The sequence below is a fragment of the Schistocerca gregaria genome, chromosome 2 (assembly GCF_023897955.1).
Source record: "Schistocerca gregaria isolate iqSchGreg1 chromosome 2, iqSchGreg1.2, whole genome shotgun sequence".
In the NCBI taxonomy this organism is placed as follows: Eukaryota; Metazoa; Arthropoda; class Insecta; order Orthoptera; family Acrididae; genus Schistocerca; species Schistocerca gregaria.
Genome location: NC_064921.1, coordinates 395,176,636 through 395,185,399, shown reverse-complemented (window position 1 = coordinate 395,185,399; position 8,764 = coordinate 395,176,636).

Below are 8,764 nucleotides of genomic sequence, written 5' to 3'. Positions count from 1 at the left end.
CAGTGTTCCAGATTTTTCCTAATAATGATATTGCCACAGAAAAACTGTGAAATTACTGTCGTAACAAATTAATTGCCACCTTAATTCAGTAAATATAGAATGACAATCAGAACATATAGTGGCGAGGTTCTAGCAGAAGTGAATCTGTGAGGATGGGTGTGAATCATGCTTGGGTCGCTCAGATGATAGAGAACTTGACCACGAAGGGCATGTAGACAATGTATACAGCACTTGATAATGGCAATTTACCTGAAACAGAGCTGTAGTGAAAGGAAAAAATAAACATTATTATCACACAGCAGCTATCCTAGACACTCCTTATAAATATGTCATTTGCTGACTTATACTATGCTGCATGTCCTATGGAACATATAGAGATGACACACCCTTGAAAAGGGGATATTATGTTAATTTTTTTATGAAAAAATGAAGCATTAGAATTAAAAGAGGCAATGGTTTGTTCAGAGAAAATGCAGATTCACATGAAAAAAAAAAAAAAGTCTGATAAATGTTTAATTGTACACATGTAAACATGTAGTACATACAGCACTCTGTTTGTAAGAATACTGGAATGTGCACTAACACTGTCTCACCTCGCAGTTTCACTGGATGCAAACCTGGCCAAATCTTCAGTTTGCTGTGCTGAGTAAGAAGTGCATACTGAAACCCTCTACCACTCTCCTCAGAGGAATTGTGTTCGTAAGAAATTGGGGCATACAGTTTCTAACTTGTCAAACCTAACAACTTACTTGTCATATCAAGACAACTGAAAGCAATTGATGAGTATACTGACCATCAAACGTGAATGTTTAATCTTGAGCAGTAGCCAATGGGTAAAGTGAGAAGGAAGCATTAATAATAATAAAAATAACTTTTTCTCCATACTTTTGTGTTCAGATGGCCAAGGTTGGCCACAAACTTGAAAAACATGAAGTGGACTATAAATTTCACATGAACACCTGATGGTTATTATTGGTCAGTGCAAAAGATAATCTTGGTCTCCATAAATTAAAAGTGTACCATATCACTTGTCAATTTTGCCTGAAATCTGCAAGTCAAATGATAAGAGCAAAAGAGGAATACAGACTGAATACCAGCATGACTTTAAACTTGGATAAAACAGAAAACTCACCGTTAAGGGAGATGATCTGCTTATTGGATACATAATGGATTATTACCATGTGCAACTGTTTTCACAGACATCATGCTTTGTGGGTTTTATTATCAGTGGCTCAACTGAAAAATAAGAATCTTGGAAACCATCATCAACCATAATTTAGAAAACAACCAGGACACTATACTGCTTCTGCTTTACAAACAACAGAAGTTAACACAATAAAATGGTGATTAATATGGAACTGATTCCGAGAATGCCAAGATCCAATAGCAGAATGGTATATGATACTCCACTGGAACTAAATACAGTGATAGCAAGCCAGTACCATACCAGCAGAATGTGAAAACAGCATGGACATATGTGTGCTCTGTGGAACGCCTGGAGGCTGTCCTTGGGCACAGTAGGAGTGCACTGGAGCTGCCAGGCATTAATAAATGGGCCTTGTGATGACATTGGATTCTTCTGTTGAAATATTGCGCCTGTCTATCATCATGCCTAAAAGCTCTTCAGATATATAAAAATTTTTAAATTTGAAAACATCAACAGTTTAATTTTTTAAAATTCACCCAAGGTATTTCACCATGTGAAATGTAAAAAACTGGTATTTTTATAGTGTAAAAGACATAGCACTTTCTTATCATTAAGCTACATAATTCTACCATCTCAAAAGAGTAAGGCATTCTTGTATACCTAAGGGAATTTACAATGAACATTGTGCAATGCTGGTTTACGGAACTTCTGACATTCTTGCTCTATGCGAATATCTGCAAGTTAACAATATTGCTACTCACCAGAAAGATACCACATTTATTTAAAAACAGGCATGACGAATAGGCTGTTACATATAAGCTTTTGTCCAAAGCCTTCTTCAGGAAAGAGAAATGTACACACATTCACTCAAGCACATACATCTCACACACATTTGACTGCTACCTCTGGCTACTGTGGCCAGACTGGGTTTTCCATTTCAAATCTCATAGTGTCAACAGAATAAAAAGTAAATTATATTTTCATGAAAGCTGTAAAACTGGGTCTCCACAATTTCTTCCAACTTTGGTCATGTAAAATTATTGAATATTCTACTCATCAAAAAGAAACATCATCAGTACATGCTGCAATATGAATCAAATGAATGGTTTTATCCATAATGTATATGAGGTTGTGGTAATAATCAGTGTTAAAATGTTGGTTCAGCCACCTATTTATAGTGTAAGAAACACTAAATTTATGTGTTTTGAAGGTCAAACATTCATCATCAGAATATTCATACAAAAATCTTTAAAGTGACCAATACAAAACATAAACAAGACTAATAAAAGTATAATAAAATCATGTGTCTACTTCCCTTGCAGCCATTTCCTCGTAAGATGTACTGTATATCCATGTCACTGTCAAGTGATAAAGTATGAGGGCCTGTTGAAAAGTAGTGCCTCTGAATTTTTTATGTGAAAACTCTTAAGGCTTTTTAAGTAAAACAAACATTATTAACATTCTACATCTTTATTCATCATTTTTACATATTTATTTTTCAACATAGCCAGCCTGGTGATGAAGATATTTCTTTCAATGAGACCAGTTTGTTGATATCATCACTGCAGAATGTTTGATTTTATTGATGAATCCACAACCTTGCTTCTGCTTGCACCACTCCATTGCTGCCAAGTGAAGTCCTTGAAGGTGGTCTTTAGGTTTTGTAAACAGATGAGAATTGGATGGGGTCAAGTTGGGGTCATATGTAGGTTAATCAATGACAGTGAACCCTAGGGGTCAGATTGTTGTAGTAGTCGCAGCACGCAAATTCAAAACTCAATTACAGCAAGCTGTTTCTTAGACACTGACAAAGTTACATTACACACCACCATGCTACATGGTATAATTCTGAGTCCTCTAGCAGCAGAGGGGTGTAAATGTGTTCACTCGAAGAATAAAGATGTAGAATGTTAATTACATTTGCTTTACTCAAACAGTTTTAAAGACTTTTCACATAAAATATTTAAAGGCACTACTTTTCTGCATGTTCTCATAGATTAAAATGGAATTCCATATGCTGTTGCAAGAACTGGCAGAGTCATGTTAACATCTGAATGCATACATGGCCCATGTATTTCCAAAATGCCACATATGCAGGCAAATGCAGGAAAAAAGAGAAGCAGCCAAGTTATTTTATTATTACTCTTAGTGTTCTTGTGTATGTTTTGTGTTCGTCACTTTTATAGGTTCTTATGTGATTATTCTGATGATGGAGGCCTGGCCTTTGAAAACCATTAATTCTAGTGTTTTTTACACTTTAGATTGGTGGTTGAGCTGACATTTTTACATTCAACTGAATGAACTGATGGGGATCAACACAATGAAGGTACAATGCAGTGACATGAAATAGTATCAGTGCAAACTATTCAGATATAATGAACATTAAGTGTAATCAGCATGTAGTGAGCATACTCTCAGTCTGAGTCGATGTTTCATAGTAACTGATGCTTCCACCTATGAGTTCTGAGCACTAGAACTAGAGGTTTTCCCACAGAGTATGTGGGAATAGCAACACAAGGAGAATGAGTTCTGTGGAGGACCATGTCTTCTCCTGCCCCATGGGATGGATATGAATTGAATTAAATGTACTCAAATGAACTGACTGATTTGATAGGGATGAAATAAAAAAAGATGTAATGACATGAAATGAAATGAATGAATATTCATTACATGGAGTACTCAGCTTATCCGAACAGTTTACATTGGTACAATTTTGTGTCATTGCATTTTCATTCATTCCATTCCCATTGATTAATTCATTTCATATCTGTGTATTTATTCATTTTATGTACATTGATTGGCCAAAACATTACAACTACTGCCCAACAAGAGACTGAATGCTACCTGGTGGCATTCTGGGCATATTACATGGTAAGGAAAGTATATGAGTTCTATTAGAAAAGAATCTAATCTAATTTTTTTTTTTTTTGTGAACATCTGATGGATGTGAATCTAGCACACTTGCATTAGCTGACCCTAATATGTGTGAATTTTTTCCTGCCTATTGATAGTGTCAGTTACTGGCAAGTAGTAGTTGAGTAGAATGTAGTGGTCACATTGATTTTTCATTGCAAGAGGACAACTGGAACAGTGCTACTGCATTACATTTTGCGAGAAACTGGATGACAACCAGGTGAAAACTATTTGGAAGATTCATACAGCTTTCAGTGACAAGGCTATGAGCATCACACAGATTAAGGGCTGGTACGACCAGTTTAAAGATGGTTGCACACTGGTGGAGAGTGAGCCATACATTGGTCAGTCATCAACATGCAAAAAATGCCCATGTTATTGGCAAAGTGAATGCAGTGGTGATGCAGGACCATCAGGGAAATTGTGGAATAAGTGGGCACCAGCACTTCTTTGGCAAATTCCATTGAGACCAAAGATTTGGCCATGAAGAAAGTGTTGGTACAATTCATGCCAAAGCTGCTAATGGTGGAGAAAAAGCAACTTCATGGTGGAGTCTCACAGGACATGCTGGACTCTACAAACAGTGACCTTGACTGCATGAACACCATAATCACTGGTGACAAGTCTTGGGTGTATGGTTATGACCCAAAACCAAATCCATTGTCACATTACCAAGACCAGAGAAGGCTCATCAAGTGCGCAGCAATGTCAAAGTGATGCTGACTGCTTCCTTTGACTCATGCAGTGTGGTACACCACAAGTATGCACCACAGGGTCAAACAATCACCAAAGATTACTAAAGGAATGTCCTCCATTGCCGATGTGATGTTGTGTGGTCCAAGACACCAGAACTGTGGCCAACAGGAAACTGGCCCTTCCATCATGACAATACTTCAGCACATTCCTCGCATTTGTTTCAGACTTTATTGGTGAGAAACCAGATTCTTGTCCTTCAACAGGCTCCCCTGCAACTTCCGGCTGTTCTGGGCAATGAAAGGAATGCAATTTCAGACAAGAGATGACACTAAGGCACCAATGACAACTGAGCTAAACTCCATTCCAAAAGAGGCTTTTTGGTATGCTTCCAAAAATGACACCACCACTGGGAGAAGTGTGTGGAGTTCCAAGGGAACAACTTTGAGAGTGATCAGGTGTACAACACTCCAACTAAGCAAATTTTTTCCTAGCGAAAAGTCACTTTTCTAACAGACCTCATATAAATGAAGCAGAAATGAATGATGTCTTTCACAGAGGCAATGGCATATTCCGGCAGAAAAACTGCTCATGTCACAAGGCTAGAAAATACTACAATGGTTTGAGGAACATGACAGTGAACTCACATTGATGCTTTGGGCACAAAGTTGGTCTGATCGGGACCCAATGGAAAACATCTACGATGCTTTCAGATGCCAGATCAGCATCCATAAAACACTGACCTATAATTTATGGTGATTGCATGACCAATGAGAAAACATGTAGTGCCTCATACCTCCAGAAACCTACCAGGACTTGTTGAACCCAGGCCATCCATAACTGGTGCTGTGTTGCATTTTGAAAGTGGACCAACACACTATTAAGTAGGAGATCATAATGTTTTGGCTCATCAGCCTATATCCTTTGTGGCACATAGGTAGAGTCCTTCACCGACTACAAGATGTTCAGAAAGTAAGTGTATTGTCACTGTAATGGGCTGTGGTTTTTTGTTTTTTTAGGACCGGCAATGCAGAGGTAGAGGGGGATCACCTGGCCAGTGTGAGCATCACAAGACTGTGATAGTATGTAAACTCACTTTGTTGTGTCTAGTTGTGAGAAAGACATCAGTAAGAAATCCTGCCAAGTGCCAAGTGCGAGCCATGTGCTGTGATATGCTTTCCACTCACATAAGCTATAACACCTACCAATTTTTTTTTCACAAATCAAAGGCAAAGATGTTATGAACAGAAAAAATGTGTTAAAGTGGTGTAAGAAGTTTAGTGGAGGCAGAACAAATGTTCATGAAGAACGAAGGAGTGGACGACCTTCCATTTTAATTGATGAGTTGGTGCAAAAAGTTAAAGAAAATTATTGTGATAACAGTGATAGTGGATGAAATTTCTGCAATGTTTCCACAATTCTCCAGAACACTCTTATACAAGACACTCACAGAAATGCTGCGATACTGGAAACTGTGCACAAGATGGGTCCCAAAATGGAGTACCACAAGAAAAATAGGGTCAATAGTGCCTGTGAGTTTCTTGAGCAATTTGAATTTGTAGGTGAGGTCTTTCTGAGCTCTATTATTATTGGAAATGAAACATGGATGGCTCATTACATGCCTGGGACAAAAAGCTAGTCATCACAGTGGTGCCACACCAATTACCCATGTGCCAAATAATTCAAAACCTCCATTTTGTGCAAAAACAAAAGAAAAGAATCATGACCTCAGTGTTTTGGGACCATAAAGGAATTATTTTTGTCAAATTTCTGTGGCAGGTGAGATCATCATGCACAACAATATTTTGAGAACCATAAAAACCTCAGAAGGAGGATTAGAACAAAAGGAGACGAATGATGATGAGAGGAGTGTGCTTCGTGCACGACAATGCCAGTCCTCGCACAGTCTTATCCACCAAAAGTGATCTTGGGCTCATTTGTTTAGGATGTTTCAAATCCCCTTCCCTCCCATATTCTCCTTACGTGGCACTTTCACATTATCATCTTTTCACCCTCCTGAATTCACATGAGTGGAATTAAATTTCCAACTGACAAACATGGCAGAAACAGGTTCTGAAGTGAGGGAAGCAGCTGGTGAGAAAGTTCATTGAGGAGGTCATAAAGAAGTTTGCACTACAGCTCACGGCATGCACAGAACAGGTTGGCAGTTATGTGAAAAATAGTCAACAAGTTCTGTTTGGAAATTATAAATGGAAACATAATTGACAATGAAAGTTTGAATCAGGCTGGAGGTGTCCTCAGAAGGCATGGTTTGGCTACATTGTGTGTAAACAATGTCCTATAAATGTTTTACTGGACAAAAAAAAATAATAATAAAGAAAGAAAGATCATAGTTGGACTTTCTTATTATGTCAGTTGGTTTGAATGTAATTTCTCTGTGAAAAATATAGCTACATGCTGATAATGGAGGCTGGGTAACAGATAATGTCAATCTTTTTCCTATTAGGATTATATTTATGAGTAGTTTTCAAACTGTGATTGATTGTCAATAACATGCTTCATAAGAAAGTAAAGATACAGAAAGGTTGCAGCCAGTATGGCCAACTATATAAAAATCTGTATATAGGAGGTTTATAGTATCCATATTGTATTATTCTTATTATACACTTTGTTGCACCATGGTTTTCTGCTTAGTGAAGCAGACAACTTTTGCGTCTTGACTTAGCAAAATGACATCACAAAGACGGTGTTGCAAGCTACCTCAGCAATTGAGTGCACTGGCATAAGAATCTGTATTCAGCAGGCTGATACTGTGAAAGTCCCCACCCATACCTTGTGAAAGGATAAGTTGTGACACCATTATGGTACTGCCAGGACTGGATTTGCTGACGTAACAGAAAAACTGGGACAATTATGTGAAGGATGCTCGATGGTTGGGCCTCATGCCTCGACTTGGAAGGCAAAACTGCTACCGTTTCAGGAACGATAGCAGAGCTGGCTAACATATATACTGCCAAATTTAGACACTCAGTCTCACTCATGGCCAGCTGCTAGCCACTAGGTGAGGTTCATACCAGTCTTCAAGCTGAGATGAGTCTACAAACTGCCACTGCCAGACACTGTCTACACAAGTGGCAGGCCATTGCCCACTGTAAATCTGGATGCTTGCTGCCTTTTCACCAGTGGGCCGCCCTCTGTGTGACTGTTGTTTGTTGCCAGCTGCCTTCCTGGTGAACCATCTTTGAGGCTGGGCCATCTAGCTGCTTCATTGTCATTTTTTGTAGCTCTGAGTGGTATGTGCTGTGGCTGTTTGCCATCGCTCTGGCCCAGTACATTTCGTGCTGAGCAGTGGGGCTCAGGCCAGCTTCCATGGGAACCATGCCATAACTGATGCATGCCATTCTACTCCATTCTTGAATCAGCTTTACATCTGCTGTACTGGTGGCATCATCTTGCCAGCTGTCACTATTGCCTGATGGAAGATGCCACATGCTGAGCCACTGCTGATACTAGCATGCTGCACCAATGGAGGCTAATGCACCTCTCAAAGGGCACTGTTTTTGCTTATGACATAAGGGATTTTCCCTACCAGCACTATTTTCATGACAAATCACTGCCAGCCACCTACTACTACATCACTGTGGCTATGCCCAGAATGGTAAATTGCAGATGACCTGACCTATCGCAGCCAGCCTCAGCATCCATTCATTCATTCATTCTGGCTGCTGCAAACTTCTACAAAATGAACACTTTTTTCCTCAGTGAAGAATTGTCAGAATTTGGTGCTACAGGACATCAGTGTGTGAAAACAGGAAAAGTAAGTCAGCTTGTTAACATTTACGTTTCCAAAATCTCTTGTTTTGATGATAATGCTGAAGTTTCTGAGTTTAGGTGAAGTGGAAATGTATAGAATGTGGTCTACAGATTGTGGCCTAGTGCTTTACATTGTTGACTCTAGATTATAGGATCCTTGGTTCAGTTACTGTCTTGGTCAGAGATATTCTTTGCTCAGTGATGACTGGGTTTTCATGTTACCAACATCATTTCATT